Source organism: Ailuropoda melanoleuca, chromosome 2, assembly GCF_002007445.2.
Source record: "Ailuropoda melanoleuca isolate Jingjing chromosome 2, ASM200744v2, whole genome shotgun sequence".
NCBI lineage: Eukaryota > Metazoa > Chordata > Mammalia > Carnivora > Ursidae > Ailuropoda > Ailuropoda melanoleuca.
Window position 1 is genome coordinate 168,352,327 of NC_048219.1, and position 22,520 is coordinate 168,374,846.

The following is a 22,520-nucleotide window of genomic DNA, read 5'->3' on the forward strand; positions in this document are numbered from 1 at the left end:
TCTAGTCCTCAAGGGTGAGACGGAGGAGGAATACAATGCACTGTGTCCCCACAATTGAACTTTCAGCCTCGCTGAGAAGATAGGCCATCACCCCCACCAGTGAAAAATTTGTGTTCAAGGCACATGTATTACATAACTTTACCGAAAAGATGTACGAAAAATGTTAAATAACCTTGGGAACAAAAAATATACATCTTCTCCTCCAGCCCTGGCACAACCATTTTCATTTGCATATTTGCCATATGTGGCCATGCACAAGAAAGAAATATGCAAAAACAGTGTTTCAACTCTGCCATGATCTCCCCACGGTTTTTCCTTTGTTCCTCCTGTGGCGTGGGAAGGTGATACACAGTATGTTTGGAAGCTTATGAACCGATTTTTATAATTTTAGCACTGTAACAGTTAAGAAAGTGATTCTCATATCTTCCCGCACCCATGACCTTGTCATTTACATCTCAGCTCAAATGGTGTCTCATTGGAGAGACCTTTCCTGACAACGCCACCGAATACACTGCTCGAACCTGTCATGGTCACATTATACTGTTTAATTTTCCTCACAGCCCTTACTTCAGTATGAAATTCCTTTTTCCCATGTATGTGTTTGCTTGAGTATTCTCTTGTAGCCCACATTGGAAAAGAAATGATGTCAGAGGAGGAAGCTTATCTGCTTTCACAGCTACACACCCCAAGTGCCTAGAACAGCACTCAGCATATAATAGGACCCCCTTTAACACTTGAGACTCAGTTCATGAAATACAAACTATCAGTCTTTGGTCTAATTCATAATTAATATTACTCATAGAAAAAAACATAAAACAAAATTGACAATGACTAAAACTTGCGCACAGTAAAATTTATTATACATGAAAAATTGACTAAAGAATCAATCTTGGTAGCACGGAAAATTCAAAAATTGATCTGAGAAAAAAGTACTTTGTTGAAACAATTGACACACAAAAAACAGACAACGTCTAAAACTGCATATGGAAAAATTTGCCCTTGACTAAAAAGTGACAGAAGAACCAAATTTTCTAAACACAATTTGTATCTATAAAATTTGACCCTGGACAATTAGACTTGGTGGAAGTAACAGTCATAAAAGAAAACTCGTAATAGCAGAAGATATAATAGGTAACATTTGATATGTTTGGGGGGAAAAACCTGATGGATAAATCAAATCTTCATCATAAAATTCATGAGAAAGAATTGATTTTGAGAAAAATAATTTTAGTGAAATTAAAATGAAAAAAAATGGAAACTGAATTGTTTATATGGAAACATTGATCAAATAATGCAATTGGCTTAATGTAGTTTGATTCAAAAAATTCCTTCTTGGCGATGGTAAAATAATTCTAATTAAAATGATTGTGTTTATAAACATGGAGTCAATATATTCTTATGGTCAAAATGGTGGGATAACAACTTTTTACAATCTGCCCATATATACAGCAATATAAATAATAAACCACCAAACTGTGAATCATAAACAGTCATAAAATAGGCCAGTGTATAATGTGCTGAGAATGAAAAAAAATCATTATAAATTGTCAGGAGAGTCTCCTCAGAAAGCAGGGCAACCACTAACCAGCTGGACAGGCTTGGGAAAATCACTCAGCTATCCTAGGTCTTGGACGTATTCAACAAGAGTTTGAGCTACAAATTAAGATTGAAGTCAACTATAGAGTGCTAAGAGAAAGTGTGGGTTACTGAGAATGGGAGCAGAAGCACTAACAGGATACCATGGGCTCACCTTTAGTGGCTACCTGCATTCAGGGGATAGGGAGATGACAAAACACTGGAAAAGGAGGCAGAGAAGGATCAAATCAATAAGAGAGTAGAATAATACAATGGAAGAGGGCCTGAGCGTATTCGAAAGGAGACAATCAAATGCTATGGGGAGATAATGTCAAGAACAAAAGGAAGCTCTTAAATTTGTCTAGAAGGCTAACTTTAAAATGGAGGCCATGGTGTTGGGACATCATAGGAGGTGGTGGTCATTGAGAATAAGAGAATGCTGGGAGCTTGAAGGGGAGGCCTCTGGTCAGAACTTTTTAATTTCCTGGTAACCGTACCCGAACCTGAGCAAACATAGGCACTAGGGTAAATTCATCAGCTCGCTTGTGCAAACTGCATGTGGGGTCATAGGTGTGGTAGCTTCAGGTAGACCGTAACCAGCGACTGGAATACTGCGAGGACTCTTTCCCTGCTCCATCTCTGCTTTCGTGTGGGTTTTGGCTTCATTTTTTTCCTCCTGCTTTTTATACTTGGCAGAGGGAATTATGGCTGATAGCTCTTACACCTCAGTGTTGCCAAAAAAAAAAAAAAAAAGTTTCCTTAATTCCGATGTTAAAAATCCCAGGGCAGGGGCACCTGGGTGGCTTAGTCAGTGAAGCATTCAACTCTTGATTTTGGCTCAGCTCATGATCTCAGGGTTGTGAGATTGAGCCCCACAATAGGCTCTGGGCTGAGCATGGAGCCTGCTTAAGATTCTCTCCCTCCCTTTCCCTCTGCCCCCTTCACGTGCTCTCTCTCTCTCTAAAATATATAGATATAGATAGATAGATACAGATAGATATCTCTATCTATGTATCCAAGGACAAGACTGGCCCGTCACTCTTGTCAAGGAAGTGGACCATTAAGAAGGCACAAGAGGACAAGATAGTTTCCAAGAGAGGGGAGATGACTGATTCCCAGAGCACAGGTTAAGAGGTACAGGATGTATAAAATGATATGTCCACTGCAAGCAGTTAGGAAATTAAGATTAAGCCAAAGAACATGTCTAAAAGCAGAGGGGAACAGATGAAGTTGAGAAGGAAAAGAGGTAATAATAAAGGAAAGACAGATGGAGGAAGGTGAGAACCCCAAGGCTTCATTACTTGCTTGATTTCTCTAATCCCTCACTCTCCTAGTTTGGTGATCCCACTGACCAGGTCTCTTGCTTCACTCCTAGTCCAGAGTTTATCTTCCCACTTTCTGATCCAGCCCTTAGTTCAGACTTCTCTTTCTCTGATGACTCTGCACATCTGAGAGATGCTGAGAGCCCCTTGGACCCTGCCTCCTCCCCAGCATGGGACTGAGAAGGCTGGGCAAAAGACAGCTAGGTCTCTTGACTCAGAAGCAAAGATGGAGAGTTCAACTTTTGCAAAGAAGGGAGAATGGGCATCTTTCTCATAGACAAACTGGCAGAAATAAATAAATGGATACATTTCTGCTAAGACAGATTTAGGAAAGGAAGGAGACAGGCTATTGTAAAGGAAAGGGTGAATGGGGGTTTTGCGGGGGAATGGCCTCAATCTCCTGAGGAAAGGAGAAGTCAAGGCCATCTACTGCTAGGAAGGATGGCAATGTAGGAGCGTAAAGAGTCTATTAGTTCCCTAGGGCTGCTGCAACAAATCACTACAAACCAGGCAGCTTAACCAACATAAATCTATTCTCTCACAGTTCTGGAGGCCAGCAGTCTGAAACGAAAGCGTCATTAGAGCCGCATTTGCTTGGAAAACTCCAGAGGAGAATGAATCCTCACCCCTTCCAGCTTTTGGTGGCTGCTGGCATTCCTTACTTGCTGCCTCGGCCTTCATATGGCCTTCTGTGTGTGCGTCGCATCTCCCTCAGTCTCATCCGTCATTGGGTCTAGGGCCCATCCAGATAATCCAGGATGATCTCATCCCAACATCCCTAATTTAATTACACCCTTTCCCCAAATAAGGTAACACTCACAGACTCAGGGATTAGAAGGGTGTGTATCTTTTTTAGGACCACCATGTGACCCATTATAAGGGGAGGGAGGAAAAAAAAAGGTCTGGATTAGCTGACATAGAAAAGCAGGCTTGGAGCATGGAATAGAAGAATAAACGTGATTACTGAAAAGAGATGTTGGCCAAGTCAGAGTTGGACACATGAATTTTTCATAGGCCAAGACTGCATGATTTCCCAGCAGCTTTTGGCAGCCTGGAAGCAGGAGCTGAGCAAGCAGACGGCAGAGGTAACTCTGAATAGGGTGTTTATAGGTGGAGTTAGCAGAGAGTTTAGGAGACGAAAGATCTTCTTTTTCCCACTTCCAGCTCTAGAATCTGAGATGTCGGTTGATTTAAGCAAAATAATACATGTTAATTCATCTTGTAAATTGTAAAGCATTTAACCAAATAAGAAGGTATAATTTTTATTTCCCTCACTCCTCCCTATACATTGTTCTTATATCTGAGATACAGTCTTACTAGCCAACTCTATATTTGTTCTTACCCCCAATCCCCCCAAAATAAAACTTTAAACAAAATCTCTCAAAACAAAGTTTCAGTAAACCCAAACATTTTTTTTTTCCATGAATGATGCCTGCCATAAGCATAGAGTAAGTACAATAACCACCGGTAAATACTCCCAACCTCTCCCGGCTCTCCAAAACCCTGGTGGCAGAGTATCTGTCTAAAAAAAAAAGTGTTAGAGAATTTTCATTTATTGTTGGGACCAGAGATAGTTCAAAATTCAAGCCTCTAGGTCATATTTCCAGGGCAACACTCAATAATTCCACGTCATCCTGGAAGGCTTGCTGGGGAAGCGAAAAAGCACAGGTTACTTCACAAGCTGCTAGATCTGTGGTTTTTAAAGTTCATTTTTCCCCTTTATCTTTTTCTGTCTTTTAAAAAACAGCAGCAGAGCTCTCTCCTCAAACAAAAATTTCTATCAAACAGAAGAAAGTGGAGATGGCATGGTTGAGGTTTGGGAGGGGACCTCGGCACCTCCCCCAGCCAGCTTCCCCAGCACCCTAGTGTCTTTCCCCACAGGCCCCTCCTGTGGGGACCCCTGAGCACCTCTAAGAAATCACTTCTGAGCAGCAGCACTGGGTAAGCGCGGAGTAGGCTCAGGAGAGCAGAGGACAGAGCCGCCTTCTGGTCCGGAGAACTTCGATGTCTTGGCCGTGGAGAGTCTGACTCAGTCTGCACCTCCACAAGTTAACTTTGTTACTTAAGCAGTAGAATCACCAAACATTTGCATCGTGAGAGGTTGAGTTAGCATCCAGGCCAATTCTGTCCTATTTGGTCAGTTCTGGGAATATTTAGCAATATCTAACTCAAATTCAACGGCTCCTTCCAACAGGAACATGGAACTTGTTTCTTCTTTCTGTGAACCTTTGCAAGAACACCATTAAAAAAATATCCGCTATAGAAGTTTCCAGGATAAATGGTTCTATTTGCCTTAGTGTTGACATCTTACCATTCTTGAGAATGCCTACAAGCTCAATTAAGGTCTCTGAAGAAAGGGTGTCTGGCCAGGCTCCGTCTTCCACTAATGGCCTCAAGTCCATCAAGCTACTTTCTGAAGCACACCCTCGTCTCCTTCCCCTCCTCCCTCTTCAAGATCTTTTATCTTTACCAAACTTTTTTTTCTTCTAATCTGAGGATATGTTTTTTTTCTTTAAGCCTATTTATTTCTTAGCCATCTGACATGCCCAAGATAGTACAGCCCTCGCAAGATCTGTTTTTACTGCACTACAATTGGCAATTCTCCCTGCTTGAATAAACTTGCGCGCATTAAAAGTTTTAATAGAGGAGTGAGGATTGCAAGTAGGTGTTAATAGGGCAGGCCTTCAAAATGAGCCAAGTACAAAGGTATTTGGCAGAAGAAAAACAGTTCACTAACTTGAAATTGCAGATAAACAGCCAATGGAGCTAGATTCAAATGCATTTATTTGAGATAGGCGTACAGTAAAGTCCCTTAATACAAATCAAGAAATACTTATTCAGTACCTCTTATGTGAACGAAATTGTGCCAAGCTCGGTTATGGGGAGGGTGAGGTGGGGATGGGAATACGAAGATAAGTAAGACAATTTCTTTTTTTAAAGAAAAGACCATGTAACTGGAAGGATTAGTCAATGAACCATAATGCAACGCAAAGAAGTTATTGAAGATAGATTTTGAATAGTGAGAAATGGATCATCTGAATGTGAAGAAGAGTGGCTATCAGTGTGTCAGTGAGAATGGAAAAGAGTAGAAGGTATTCAAGGCATGTTGCAAAGGATATATATAGATGGATAGACATAGATATAGATATGTCGAGATATAGATATAGTCTTAAACTGGCTGCAAGGAGTGAGGGAGAAAGATAAATCAAAGATAATGTCATGGGTTAAAGCTTACGAGAAAATAGAGCATCATTATCAAAAAAGGGTAATAAGGATAGCTATGAAATGATAAGTTCTGCTTTGGATGGGGAACGTTTAGGTGGTAGGAGATCAATGAAGTTACCGGTAATCAAGAAATTGGAAGAATGGGGTCTTGAGTTCACCCTAAGAGAAAACTTAGCTCAAATCATCTTCATACAGTGACTCACAAGGAAGAAGATGAGATCCTCAAAAATAAAGCAAAGCAAAACAAAAACAAGGATAAAAACAGAAAGGGAAAAGGGATAAAGCACTAGGGGAAGAAAAAGTTTCAGAAAAAAATAAAAAACCCACAAAAATGCCCAAATCTGTGAAGAGGATAAGGAGGATGAGGATTGAGATCTTCCTGGGGCTGGTAATCGCAGGCTACTAGGGACTTTAATGACAGCTGTTTCAAGAGAATGGTGGGTTTTCCTTACCTCATTATCTCTGTTTATTTATAACATCTGCTACCTTATAACTTGAGTTTGCAATGGCTTTGACTTGATCTCATGGCTTCTCTCTATGCAACTTTTCAGTTTCTTCTGCTGATTGCTTCCTTACTTTGCCAAAATGTTCCAATTTGAGTACCCTGCTCCCCAAAAAGAATTTATCTGGGTTATGTGCGGGCATCACAATTTGTTGGCCAACCTATGGACCAGTGCCCTCAGGTCAAGTGCTGTTTCTGATCCAACAGTCTGTATCTAGGGGAATGGCATCCATCACCAGTGTAGGGCTGTCCCTTCAGCAAGAGATGGGGTGAGGTCAGCACCAGAAGTGACATCTCTAGATTATTATGTCCACAATATAACACTTAATGCCAAAACGTAAGGATTCAAACTCTAATTTGCTCCTGGAATTTTAAATAGTATCTACCAGGGAAGAAAGGTTCTCTTTATACTAGTATCTAATTAGTTCATAGGTCAATATTAATAAGCCTTTACATTTGCTTAGCAATTTAAACTTTTCAAATGCCTTTGTAAAATATTATTCTGAGAGGGTTCAGAGACAGAAGGGCATATATAAACATACTCTACAAAGGCAAATACTTTATAGTTTCATTTTATGCAAATAAATTAATAAAAAAGTATATGATGACTTTGTCTAAACAATGCCCCATGTTAAATTGTCACAGTTATGGGTGCTTAACAAAAAATACAATCTATCCACCTCCTTAATTCTGTAGCTTTAATGGCACATCTAGCACTTTTGCAAGTGAGCAACAATCATTATTAGCCTGAAGGCCAAAAAATTAGCCTCTCCAAGTATCATTGTTGCTATAGAGATTGCTATTAAGTCATAAGGGTCCACGTCCTTTCCTCTGGATTTGGTACCCTAGAGGTGGTGGTGGAAGTGGGAGGAAATTCCAGGCCCACACCAAACAAATCAATCCAGTTCAAACATAGTTGGTTGTCTGAGATCCACAGTAGTGATGAGAAGATGGTGGCGTCATGGCTGAGGTGAGGTCATACCATTGCATACGGGCACAGCTGGACAAAAATTCCTACCTCTTCAGTCTCAGTCCAGTAAGGACTCTTTCTAGTGCTCCATTGTTGAATAAGGAAGGTGATATTAGAAGATGGAGTAAGAGGAGTGGAAGGAAAGAAATATTTTAACTTCTGATCCACCGCCGTCTTCTTCATTAGTCACCACTCTCCACCTAATTTTTAAAGCCAGAAACATTTCCCTTTTCCTCCGCCCATCCACCAACAATATGCAATAAATCACTAAGTTCTGTCAGCTGACCTCCCAAATATGTCTGGCATACATTCTCTTTTTCTTGTCTTCACTGTCATCACCTTAGTCCAAGTCACCATTATCTCTCACTTCGACTACTGTAAAAGCTTCCCAATTGGTCTCCCTGCTTCAGCACTAGCCTCCTACAGTCCATTCGTAACAGACTGGCCAGAGTAACCTTTTTAAACAAAAATTATATCTCATTTTCCCCCATGTTAAATTCTTCACTGGCTTCTAGTGTCATTTAGATAAAACCCAAACACCGTGCTCAGGCTCTGCATGGTGTCTTGGCAACTCCACCAAGATCACTCACTCTCCCGCTCATTGACAACTCCAGGCACACCAGCCTTCTGACAATTCCTAGGATGTGCCACACTCGTCCTGCCTCACGACCATCGAGCAGGCTCTCCCATCTGCCTCGATGGCCCTTCCGCAGGTCCTTGCCTATCTGGCTCCTTGTCAACCTTCAGATCTCCTTCTCATGAGAGGCTGCTGCATGACAACCCAATTTAAGTAGCCACCTACTTCCCCCCCAGTTACTTTCTCCTACATTACTGTTTATTTCTTTCCTAGAGATTATCACTACATGTACCTATTTTAAATATATACAGTTATTTATTGGCTCTCCCTCATTGCCATATGACCTCCATGAAAGCAAGAATCCCATTTGTATTTTTGTCACTGCAGCCTCAGGGCCAAGCCCGATGCTTGGCATACAGCTCATCCTGTCAATTCCACCTCCAACATACATCTGAAATGCGTGCTCTCTTCCCTGTCTCCACTGGAGCTATTCTGGTCCAAGCTACCATTATCTTTTCCTTGGACTAATGCAATAACCTCCCAATTGGTCTTCCTGCTTCAACTCTAGCCCAGCACTCAAATATTTATGATGAAATAAATAAGCATATCTTTGTGGGAATAATAACATCTAAAAGAAATGGAAATCTGGACCCTGGAGGAAAATCACTTCATTTTTTCCCCAAGCCCTGAGAGAACATCAAACAATTATCACCAAGTTTCGACACGTGAGTGATAGAATATGAGCCATTTTATTCAAGCTCAGGCACAGCACAGCTGAAGAACAGCATGGAGAACAGAAAGCATTCCGTTTTTCTATCTATGAGCTACTATTCTAGTCACATACATGGAACTTCTAGGCTCCAAAGGATGAAGCAAAAGGAAAAAACTCAACCGCAAACACCCATAAAAGTAATCATAACTTAAAAAGACCTTCACAATCTCAACCCTAACCCTGACCACATCAAAAAGGACTAATCTGGGGGCTTTTCTCTAATACCTATACCTATGAGGTTGCGGGTGTTGTAGATCCCAGAAAGAAAATAGGAACACTGTTAATTAAAGAGATAGCTCAAAAGATTTCATTACCCCTTTGAACTAGTACTAAGAGGACTGTAGTCTCCTATTCCATCTCCCCACCAGCCCTGAAATGGCTTCTTAGCCAAGAGGTGACGGAGTAGAACAAAGGAAATGCGCAACCCCTCTTGCCAGGATGCCACTTTAATCAGGCCGGGCCTATTGTACAGTCTTAACTTGAATCCCACTGATTTCAAGACACCCCAGGCGCTATCCATAATACACTGTCACACAGAAAGTGTAAATGTGTGTACACATGGACTGGGGCAGCTGGTTGGTTGTGTTTGAGGTTGTGGATGCTTGAAACCGGTGTGGCAACTGCTCCTTGCCTCATTGGAAGTGACTTGGAGGAGAAATCATCCCGAAGTGACAGAAATAATTATGTAACTTTGTCTAGAACTGACCAAAAAATGCATGTGAATGGCACAAAGCCATTAAGGCTGCCCCCCTCCAAGTTGGCCCCAGGCAGTGGTCCCAGGTTGAAATTCGACAACTAGCCTAGTGAATGCTAGCACCATCTTGATAGCACATGCCCCTTCTCCATTCCTCACCACCTGCCAAGTTAACTCCGTGTGGTTCTGTGATGTGGCCTCTGGATGTGCAGAGTATTCAGAGATCACCGGCTCGTTTCATTTTGGTTGTCTCACCATCCCCCACATAGCTTTGTGGGCTGGCCTTGACCTGAAATCCATCCCCATAGTGAAACCTCAGAGCTTAATCCACTAAGTCGGTCTGGCTTTGAGCCCCAGAGAAAATGGGATTTCTATAAAATGTTCACTTTAAAGAGAGATTTGCTCCCTTCACAGCTCCTTTTCTGCGTCACACACCATTAACTCACAAAACGCTGGCTATCGTCTGAGGCAGAGACTCAAGCTGGTTATGCATAAGGGGGCGAACCCCGCCCTTGCTGTACCTCTTAATGAGGCTCCATTCTCACAAGCTGAGGTTTTCTGCCTCAGAATCTACATCACAAAACATACCGGTTTGCTCACTTTCCTACCTCCCCTGAGTATCATAATTTGACACAGTGACAAAAAACATGGAGATTCCATGGTGATTTTGATTCCCCACCATTTCTCAATGTTACAGAAGCTTCAGGAAGGCTCAGCTCACAGCCCAGCACGAATGCACATGCCAAACCAGGAGCCCATGCATTCTTCACGGGGAGTTTATGCCATGCACCAAAATCCCCAAAAGCATTTCTGAAACACCACTGTCTTGATGTTGGTGGAGCCTTCCTTGCTACTCAGGAGTGTGGTGATTATCCTGTTAATCACCTCCACTCATTCATTCTCCGCTCTTCTCTGTCCTCCCTGTGACCAAGTGGTGTGACCCCTTGTGGACGGCATCACCCAGGCTCCTTGCCAAGGAGAAGCCTGGCAGAGAAGGTCATCAGTGGGGAGAGAGGGAGGTCAGGGTAGTCCTTCCTTCACTCCTCAGCTTTGGTGTTTGGCCTCCTGAGTAGCTGTGTTCCTCCAGAATTAAAAATACACACTAGGAAATCCCTCCTCATAGGCTCCAACTCTTACTTAGTTCTTGTACTAACATTTCCCCTCCTTGCCCTTCTGTCCTCCCTGTGCCTCACCATCTTTTAATTGTCCTTAATTCTGCCCATACCTGTGCAAATAGTCCCTCCATTAAGGGATCTTCCCTTGAACCTTTGTGCCAATTCTGTTTCCCCGGATGCAGGTAGACCCACCTGTTTGGGCTGAAAGACCTATTCCTGCCCCCAGAATCCTGGTTTTAATACTCAGAGAATTCTGCCTCAAGTCACTCTTGCTACCTATCTGGTCTGTTCTTGGGTCTTTGCCCTAGTGAATCATCTCTGCATCCCTCGGAGATCATGTGATGGCCCCATTCTGTAAACCAAATGTGTATCTTGTGATCTTTGGCCCGGTTCCTGGCCTGGACACCTTGCCTGGTACCCAAGACCTTCTAGAGCTTGAACCCTGTTTTCATCTGGATAATTCCTCCTGCCCTAAATTCTGGCACCTGAATTCTTGCTGAAAGCTATTCTTCTCAGCATGCTCACTTAGTTACCTAAACAGTACCTGCTTTTTGTTTCCTTTCTGCTTTGTTTTATTACTATTGATTGTATATCCATTAAGACGATGGCTTGCCATTTCAACCAGGATAACCACCTATTATTTTTGTGATATTCTTCAGATAGCATTTCTTAACTGTTTCCACTGGACATCCAACCCAAGATCTGCTGCCTAGGACAGAAGTCTCCTCTCATGTGCCAACTTCCTAATGCTTATCCGTACACCTCTCTTTACAGATGTTCAACTTCCTGCCAGGACAACCACTGATTTTTTTCCCCCATATATTTTAGATACTACGTCCAAACTGCTGTTTGATCAATTAATGACAACTTACCACAATCTAATTGAACACGCATCTAAGTACCAACCAGTCAATGACAGTCCCATACTTTTGAGGGACAACCAATTAGAAGTAGAGTCACTCCAGTGACAACTCTGAAACCTAGCCAGTCAACAAGCCTTGCTTCCCCAAGACATACTTTTCAGTTTGATGTCGACCAGCTACAACTTCTGTCACCAACATAATCCCAGAACAATCCTTGACCCCAAACCCTGTTAAAATCAGCAGCCTACTTTGCTCAGAGAGATTATGGCTAACCAGTATGCTCTTTCTTATTTAAGTAATGAATTCAGCTCTTTGTTTCACTTATTGAATGCTGATACCTTCCTTCCACAATATAGAATAACACCTTTTAGCAACCTAAGAACAGGAGTAATCTTCCTTAGCTTGGTAGAGGAAATGTCCTAGGGCTGTAGCAATATCATACTGAATGGTGACAGGTACTGGTGGCTCCATTAAAGGCAGAAACAAGGTTGCCTGCCCCCCCACCCTATGGTTTTAGTGTGAAAGGTAATGCCAGGCCAGTAAAATAAGACAAAGAAATAAGGAATAAATATTGAAATTGGCATGATTTGCCAGGAAACAATTGTTGACCAAGAAAGTCCAAGCTACTCAACTTACAACCTGTTTAGAACCTGAATGGAAGTTTAGTGAGGTGGTCAGATACAAGCTCAACACTATACCAGCAACATTAATAGTCATTGCTGATATTCGGTGAGTGCTTGTCATGTGCTGGACACTCTGCTAAGTGCTTTGCAGGTTTCATTTAATCCAATACTCACAATAACCCTTGAAGTAAGTACTATTACACTCCTTATTTAAGATGTGAGATACAGTAAGGTTGAGTAAATTGCCAAGAACAGCCAGCTTACACATGATAAGTCCAAGATTTGCATGCAAGCAAACCGGTATCGGAAATCGTGTTCTTCACCACTGTTACAGTGGTCTCCAAGATTTTTGTTCATGGACCCCATGAGTAAAAAAACACCAAGCAAACATCTGCACTATATGTATATTTTTTATTTTTAAATTATATATACGTGATAAAACAAATAAAAGAAACATTTAAAGGAAAAGATAAAGATGGACCAAACAATATTTTCAAATAAATTTTATTTTACTAGCAGCTAAAAATATCCCTTTAACTCTCTCTGAATTAGTACAATAATGTGACAGAATAGGTCTTTTGATTTTTTTTTTAACTGTACAGCATTGATACTTAGAGTCAGACCCTTTGTTTGCTCTATCACCAAGGCTCAGTTTCTTTTGTCACAGCAGGTAACATCTATGAAAATAATTGAATTGGGGCAGCTGAAAAAGACAGACTTTTGATTTACATATGTTATTTGCATGGTTTAAAAATAAGAGAATATTCATTTAGTATTGATATAATTAAAGATTTTTTTTTAACCCAACCTTCAGTTGATTCCTGTTAATCTTCATGTAAAGACAGACATCCTTGCATGATCTGGCCCTGATTGCCACTAGTCTCAACGGACTATTTCAGCCTCTCTTACTCTGCTTTTCATTGGCAGTGGCCTGCAATTCCTTCAACAGGCTATTTCTTCACCCCCTCCCTGTTTTAAGGATTTCACCTATGGTCTTCCTTCTGTAAGTTTTTTTCTGCCTGACCTCACAGGTCCCCCCGGCTCTTCCTTATCCCTCAGACAAATCACTTCTCCAGGAAAGCCTTCCTTGGCCCATCAGTAAGGATCAGACCTCTGTCATGGCTCCCTTCACTTAGCACAGATTATAGCCATACTCTGTGTGATATATATGTCTTTCCCATAAAATACTAAGTCCTGCCAGGCAAGGACCATCTGTTTCGTTCACCATTGTATCTTCAGACTGTAGCACAATGCTTGAGCATATGGTAGGTTTTCAATACACACTTGAATTCATGGTGTCTTGAATTCATTCCTATTTGTGATGCTAGCCTGGACATGGGAGGGTTAATAAAACATTCCTAAGTCAGCTCCCCTCCCAGAACACTTGTGGAGGCATTCGCAGGCTCCTGCACGCCCCTGGAAGCTGGTTAGCTGCTGTGTGCTTCTAATGCTGGCTTTCCTCTACTCCAAGTGCCGTGGATTGAGGTGGCAAGACAATAACCCACTTTGGCAGCTTGGGTCTTAGATTTCATAAGGGAAGCATGGGTCAGGGACTCACCAATACATGAGAGGCATGAGCATGTTACCCGCTGTGTCAAAAGAAACCGAACTTGCAAAATATATAACTATACTGAACTTGGTGATAAAGCATAGTTTTAATATATAAACTTGCTCGATAGGAGTTGAGTTTGCTTTCCCCTAAGAGCAGTGCCCGACACAACGACTTGGACGAAGGTAGTGTATGTAGGAGATAGTGACAGAAGTAGTAGCAAAGGAGCAGGGGGAGTGAGACACGCGGGAAAAGCCAATATGAATTTGCTTTATCAAGGTTGCCGCTGGAGGCAATGCGAGTTCCAACTGGCTAGGGGTTCTGGGCAGCGTGAAGAATGCCCCTCAAAATGTCGGTCAAGGGACAGAGATGGCATTTCTCCGCAGGCTTCCATCCCACGCTTGGTTAAGAGTAACCCCATGGGCATGAACTCCCCTGTCCTTCAGACCTCAGCCTGAGCGCCCCCCACAGTCCTTCCCCGTGATGGTAATAGAGGAGCAGTGAACAAGGGGCTCTGATTTGTAATCGTACCCAGCCACCAGGAAGGAAACGTCTAGGGCAGCACATTTCATGCAATAATCAGGAATTCAGAATAGGAAACACAGACACTAGATGAAGCCACTCTGTCTGTGATGATGATCATGGCTTTGCTCAAATTGACAATTTGAGTTGGCAGTGCGGATGACTACAGAGCAGGCTGCCCAGAGTTTCTCCCTGAGATGCGCTGATTTTTGTCCTCCCGTGAGCCTCTTGACTTCTTTTTCCTTCTTTATTGGAGGGAGTGACCATTTGCAAGCACCCCGGTGAATAGGTCAGGAGGAATGGAGAGAAGCTATTTCCTGCCCAAATTTTGTATTCTTCATGTGTAACCGCACGCTGTTCAATGACAAACGCCACCGAAGAGGAGTGTGAACACGGAGCCAGGCTTTAAGAATCACTCACCTTGTGGTTAAGCAGCTCCCACCTGTAGCTCTGTTCCTCCCTGCCTCCCTTACCCCCCACAGCCCACGGGCCCCTACGCAGCCTGATTGCAAAGGCAGCAGAACAATTGAACAGTCAGACGGAAAGGCCACCTGATGGCACTCGGGGTCCGTCCTTTCCACTGCATGGCTGGACTGAGCTCCACCAGCTCGTACCGCCACCGCCCTCACCCTCGTCTCCCACCCCACCTCCCCAGAGACCGCTTTAGCCCTTCAGAAAACCAGGCCATAACCTCTTTGTGTTTGCCAACACTTCCAGAGATCTCTGTCTTAGTCTCTTGTCCTACTTGTAGGACAAGGACTAAAAATCACAACCCATCCCTTCCCCTCAGGTGATTAATGTACTTGGGTCTTTCTGCAAGCGCAGAGCGCTCTTCCTTCAGGCACAACATTTGATAAAGAAATGAATCCTTGACATTATTAATTCCCTGGGCTGAGATTTTGTTTAATAACTGTTCTGTCAGTGACAGATCTGAAGAGGTTGTGTGCGTGTGTGTGTGTGTGTGTGTGTGTGAGAGAGAGAGAGAGAGAGATGATAGGAGGAGAGTGGGGGAGAAAAGGGAGGATAATTTGATTGTGGCCTAAAGATTAGGCAGGCTGGCATTACAAAGCCCCTCTTTCTCCAGAACCCCAGCACCAGTGTGACAGATCACTGCCATCTCCCCCTCCCACCTCTCTGTCTGATTAGACCCAAGCCAGCCAATCACAGTGCATGATTTGGGAAATATTTCCTCCTTGACATTCTGGAGAACAATCCCTTGCTGAGGAAAAAAATACATTATAAAATAAATGGAAAAGCATCAATCAGCTGGGAAATGTATTCTACTGGTTGGAGGCAAGTGATGTTTTTATTTAAATGGGACTGAAGGCAGTGAAGTTTGATTTTTTACTAAGATACCCGAGCAGAGAAGGCAAGTATTTGCATATCCACTATTACCTCTCCCCCCAGATGGTAGTTTCATACCGCAAGACGGACCAGTAGACAGTTCTCAGTGAGGCAGGCTTCACATGGTGGCCAGTAAATTATTTGTCCAATTTGGTGTGGTTTGGATATAAGCACGGAAGCAATTTCATTGCCAATGGAGTGTTGTTTTTTTCTTCCTCTCTCTCTCTCTCTCTCTCTCACACACACACACACACACACACACACACACACACGCACGCCTTCTTCAGATGAAAGAATGGCCAAATTGCAGAAGAGGAAACCTTTTCCCTTTTGGAATGCACCTCAGGCCGGATATTGGCGATTGGCTGGCAAGCTTGCATAGGGGAGAGGAAGCAGGCCTGGCCGCTACACCCTCCAAGACGGGATGGGGCCTGCCTCCACCAGACCTGCTTGATGAGGCCCCGACGCATTTCTCAGCCCGTCCCTCCCCTTCCCCTCCCTGGCTTCTCATGGCATCACCTTCTACCATCCTCCTATCCCCAAAGATAAAGAAATGGATATGTTTGTATGACTCAGAGGTCTGTGAACTCAATCTGGAGGGTAAATAATTCACTGAATGAATGAGATATGTCATTTCCAGGCTATAAAAATAATTCACTGCCGCACCTTTTCCTAATGGGGCCTCGTGGCCTGGTGCTTTCACGTCTGTCTGCGGCAGACCCGCAGCCGCTGCTAGGCCTCCAGCTCCACGGTGCCCACAGGCTGAAGAGGACGGCTCGAACCACTCCGAAGGACGTCTGCCTCCTCCTGGATGTTGGCAAAATATATCCTTGTCTATATTTCTTCCCATTTGTGAAACACCAAGACACCTACAAAGACTTTTTTTCATGAATTAATAACAAAATACAAAGATGCCACAGTTTTTTTTCCTTTCTCAGTTAAAGGCCAGAAACTTCCACAACAGAATTATGGGTATTAAGTTTAACCTGAACTGGTTCTGGGCGAAATAGTGAGGAAAACTAAACCGATGATCAGTGACTTTTCCCTGTCTTTCTCATCTTCCATTCTGTCACCTCCTTCCCCCCAACCCAGGCTCACCCCTGCACACATGCACACAGACACACACACACAGACACACACACACACAGGCAAACACCCAGTTCACCCCCAGTCACCCATTATGGCTCTCATACAAGTCCCTTTTGTGACCTCCCTGAGGTCTGCCACCTCCTAGGACAATGCAGAGGCCGGACCTTACAGAGGCCTTTCATCTGCCGAAAGTCCACTCAGTTATCTCTTCGGTTACATCTGCTTTCCAAGCCCTAGACCAGCAAAGATTCTGTCCCCAACTACCTGAAATCTATCCAGACTCTACTTCCAAAGTGCCAAGTTTCCCCTCAGCACCAAACCTCAATATAGCTCAATATCTCCTCAATTTTTTAGGCAAAAAAATGTTTTGTTATTTTTTATCTACTTATTTTCCCAGCCAAGCTCTGAGTTCCACTAAAGGCAAGACCCATGTCTGCAAATAGACCGAGCACACACACTCCATCCAAAACTGTTTCATGGCACAGAGCCAGTGCTTTGTAAATTTTTGCTATGAAATCTTAGCAATTGCCAGTCCTATGAGAGCCCCAGGAAGAAGATATTTGGAGGCCCACAAGAGTTTGAAATAAATTAAAAAAAATAAAAAGAGGGCATTACCATTTGGCAAGTTCCATAACCATTCTGATGTTTGGTATTCTCGCATGTTAAATGGTGCTAGCAAGGCCTTGCGTTGGGTGAGTGTGGGGATTCATAGGATGGAGTGTGTAACGAGCGAGCAAAGTAGCCGGCACATGGCCTACTCTCGATAAAATATGGTGAGTAGAAGTCACATCGTGTTGGCTTCTTTGTCCTCACGGGCTACCAACCCAGGACTTAGTTCACAGCTTGCTAGGGTGTGTCTCTGGGCTCACATCAGTGTCCATGTCTCCCCCACACGTCCCATTTTCAGCATGACTCTCTGGTCCTGTTTTCCCATCCCCCCCACTCTTCCCTTCTTCCCCTCCTAATTTTGCCTTTGCACAGCAGTCACTCTAGCACTGTCCCTTCTTTCCAAGACACACAAGAAAAATGAAATATTTGGAAACCTTTCATTTTTGACATCAGTCTGGGGTATCAGACAGGCTTTCGGGGGACTGGTGCCAGGCTACCACAAGAGCCCCTGTACCTGGCAACCATCTCCCTGGCAACAGAGTTCCAATGGCCAATGGATGCTCCTTCTGGAGTTCTAACAGAGTTTTTGTTTCCAAAGCATATCTGCCTTTCCCACTTTGACTAATCAGCACCACATCTCCCAGTGTGTGTTTAAGTGAAATAATAGATCACTGCTCAACCACACTTGAATGACAGAGGGGTCGGTTGACTCTCAAGAGGAAAAGGCAAACGACAAAATCTACAATGGATTTTGTTGAGAAAAAAAAAAAAAAGCTTATAAACCTCTCTTTCTCTCTCTGCCTGAAATCTTGTTTTAAAAAATGATCTTTTGAATCATGAACCATCCCCCCCCAGCTCACAAAGACTGTGGGGGTACATCTCCACCTTTTCCAGCTTTTTTTTCTCCCCTGCTTAGAATACCTGAAACCCTCCAAATACAGCCCCTGCTGGTTCACAAAAGTAACACTTATGACAGTGTCCAATGTCATGTCCAAGTGATTCTTACAAAGCTGTTTTTTTGAGCTTCTGACAACTATTTTGGAATGTGCCTTTTGTTTTCTGGCAGGAAAGGTTAAAATGTATCTTCAAAGATACGTTTCTCAGGTAAAGTTTTTTTTTCTCTCTCTCCTTTGGAATCTTTTCTCAGCCTTAGAAAGTTCTTCCAATTCTGTGACACCTGGAATTTGTCTGTGTCTCCTCTTCATCCTTTCGTGTCAGGACCAGAGTTCTTGATTTATTCTAATATACCTAAGGTCCTCATCCACATTTGAGTAAGATATTTAACAAAATCTGAGATACTCCATTAAAATGTGTCATCTATTAGTTTCTGGCTGACTTTCTTCTCTAAATCCTTAAATACTTTTGAAAAGGTAAAATAAGGAAGTGGAACCAGTTCTGTCTTGTATTAAGTTCTAAATATTTAAATGGTAATTCTTGACTTTTAAGTCAAAATGGTATTCATTGTCTGGTAGGGAAGAATACAAAAGAAGCCATGTGCTTGATTTTATGTTATTAACATGTACTGAAAATACATTTGCTTTTGTCTTGCACAAGCTCATTTGAAAGATGATTAACAGAATGGATTGACGCTGAATTTTTTTCTAGGCCTAAGGAAGAATACTAAATTGGGGGCAGCCTTATTAACAAGTAGGTCTTTCACGGAGTCCTAGAAGTCACCACTAGGTGGCACACTAGCACAACATGAAAAAAGGAATTGTGTCCCGGGGGGCCAACTCGCAGTCTCTGTTAATGCCTTGATTTTCCACTTACAGCAAGAAAATGCCATGGAAACTTTTGTTTTCCTCTTCGAAGGAAAGAGGGAGGGAGAGGGATGGGGGAGGCACCAAGCCCCTTTCCACTGTGTGTTGCGCGCTGCCCCTTAACCACATCTGGACGTTATAAATCATTGCATTGTTGGAATCCAGCATTTTCTGATCTTAGCAACAGCCCCATTCTAAGCAAAAAAGAACCAGCATGTTCTGTTTAGCTTAAAAACAACTAAAACAACAAAGGGAAGAAAGAAAATCGTTTTGTAAAGGGGAAAACATCAGTGGAGTTTATTTGGACGGCCAGTACAGGGCAAGCGACCTCGGAGCATACCATGTTGCTGGTTCCAGGCGTCGCTCAGTCCTTACCTGTAACTTACTCTGCTTCTCATACGGGGACGTGGCACCAACGGCATCAGAGTTTTACCTTAACACCTCTGCTCTGCTTACAGCCTGCACTGACACCCCGCCCCCAGAGTCGTTGCCTTTTATTACTATTACTTTTTAATCTGCGCAATTGCTTGACATTCCACAGAACCTGCTTAGAAAAGGTACCGCAGTGCTGCCTTCGTGACCAAAATCCCTTCTGGGCACTGGAGCAGCTGCGTTCTAGCTCAGCTGAGTCTGATGCCTCAATCTGTCCACTTCCCGCATTCCCGAGCTCCTGGATCTCCATACCAAGTACCTTCAGACCCTGTGCACGAGGAGCCGTCTAATCTCATTAGATTTCTCATTTTCAGCCTAATACTGTCATGGCGCTGTGCACCAGTGCCCCAGATTAGTGGCTTGTCAGAATGGTGCCCCACTAATGAGCTAATCCAAATAATGCTCAAATCCCAAATCAGATTTAAGATGATCCAGTCTGGGTAGAATTAGGGAGAGCAAGAAATGCTGGCTGAAAGAACAAGCTTTCGTTTTCTTTGTTTTGCCTTAAAATAAAATAGGTGGAGTGCTGTCAAGCTCCGGAGTTTTTCCTTTGCACAACATTAACGTCCATCACCCAATTGGGAATAATAAACAGAAAAGAGTACATCTGTATGGATCGGTATAAATTTACCTTAGAGGGTTAGAAAACACACAAACACACATATGCAAGCTTAATATATTCAGCAGATCCATGTCCTTCACAGCTTCTACTTTGCCTGACTTTCCTGTGAGCTTGGCCTTAAGACCTTGCAGACTTGGACTCTGATGTATTTCAACGGTGACTTTAGGATGTAGGGTTAGGTCAAAAAAAATTTTTTTTTTTTGTAGCTTATTTGTTTCCTTACTTTCCCTCAGGGTAAAGCTGGGCTCCAGAAATCCCAAAATGTCTAATAGCAAAGTTAAGGTCAGGCCCTTCACAAAGGAACTAGGAAAACAGAATGCAGTCAGAATCATTGTGGTTTCAGGTGTTCTTGAAAATGAAGCCCTGCCTTAAAAATGGATCCTTAAAATGGTTGTTTATTTCTGCACTTCTCTAGTCTTTGCGGGAAATGAAAGAAATTACTTTTGTTGGCAAAAAGATGCACTGAGTGGGCCAGTGCAGAACTCTGGGGCTGGGGGGTAAGCGGTCTTCCCTTATCCTCCCAGGCTCAGCAACTCTCAAGCCTTCGCAGGGACGCTGTGCATCTTGAAGCCGAAGGACCATAGTTTGAGTTTTTAAGAGTCAAGTTCTGCATGGCAAGGTAGTTAGCCTTTGTGTTCTGACACACCTCCTCAGCCAACGAGACAGGGGAACAGTGGCCTCAGAATACACAGATGGACCCTTCTGTACTTGGACCTTCATCGGTGCTTTCTGTTCAGGTCCCAGGAGTCCATTCCCCGGGGTCTTCAGAAATGTGTCCAAATGATGCCCCCATGGAGTGCTTCAGATTTTGTTTCTCCTCATTTGTTGCCCTTCCATTTGACACTGTGTTCTGTTTTATAATTGCTAGCCTGCTTAGGGCATAAGCTAACGAAGGAACGTTTGGTGTTCGAGCTTTGTGCCAAATGGAGTATTATTGTCTTGAAACTTAGAGGGGATTTCTTGCACTGATTTCGGAGTTAGTCACAAGCGCTGAGAGACTGCCTGGAACTCAGGGTCCTCGCCCCACACCTACGTGAGCGATGACACTTGTTGCTCTCATTCCTTCCCTGCTCTCTCCTTTCTCGTCACACTCTGAAGCATATAGGATTATCCTAGTTTCCGCACCTTAGCTAGGCCAGTAGCCACGTCGGCCCACATCTGCTGGATGGGCAATCAAGGAGATTGATCTCTTGATTTCCCGATTTGATAACAGAGGCAAAGATCACCCACAGAAATGAAAACGTGTCTCCACAGAGACTGGTACCTGAATTTGCATAGCAGTTTTATTCATAATAACCCCAAACTGGAAGTGGCCCAAATGTCTACCAAAGGGTGAGTGGGGAAACAAATTGTGGTATATTCACGCAATGGAACACTACCCAGTGGTCAAAAGGAGCAGGTCATAGAGAAATACAACCACACTGAAGAACCTGAAAGGGGCCAGACTCAAGGCTATGTGATTCCATGCACAGAAAAGTCTCAAAAAGACAAAAATCATAATAACTGAAATCAGATCAGTGGTAGTCTAGGGCTGCAGGGAGGAGGTGTGGAGAGGGGGACAGACCACGAAGAGGCAAGAGGGAGCCTTTTTCTGTAGATGGCAACGTCCTGAACATTATTGTAGTGACAATTACACAAAACTGTCAAAACTCATCAAATTATACGCTTAGAACAGATGCACTCTCTTGCACATAGATTACACCTCAATTAAGCAAATTTTAAAAATCCTTTTTGGATGGATACATTTTCAATTTTATAAAACTGCCATAAAAGGCAAACACAACAGCTAGAACGAGCCATTTTGTATGTTTCGAGTTTATCACATTAACTTTTTTGCTGTAGCTGAATTTAAAGATCAGAATGATGTCCTGTAATGACAAAGCAAGTCAGTCTAGGTAGTAATACCACCATATTTTGTCACGCACCCACAGTCCTCCCCAGTTTCTTTACCCGGTGTGTAAACGATGTGAACTTGTTCATATTAACTTATTACAAGTCGAATAATCACGTATCTGGTTTTTTTCAGTTAGCCACCCCAAGGTAACCACCTCATGCCATCTCCTCTCCTTGGCCTGCCTGGACACTAATAACACTTGTAACCACAGTCTTCATCCTTGGCTTTCCTTAGGAACAGGGCGCAAATTGATGATCATTTTTCTTTGTGAATTATGACACAGACACATCGCCTCGCCCCTGGAAGACAGCAGCCCCTGCCAATCCTCTAGAACGGCCAGGAGAGAAATGAGAGGCCTGTTAGGGCCTATCTGCTTCCCTGCTGACTCTAATTACCCAGTCGGGAATTTTACAATCCCTCCTTCCCACCCGCCCCCAAGTTGCGATGGTCGACTCTGCACT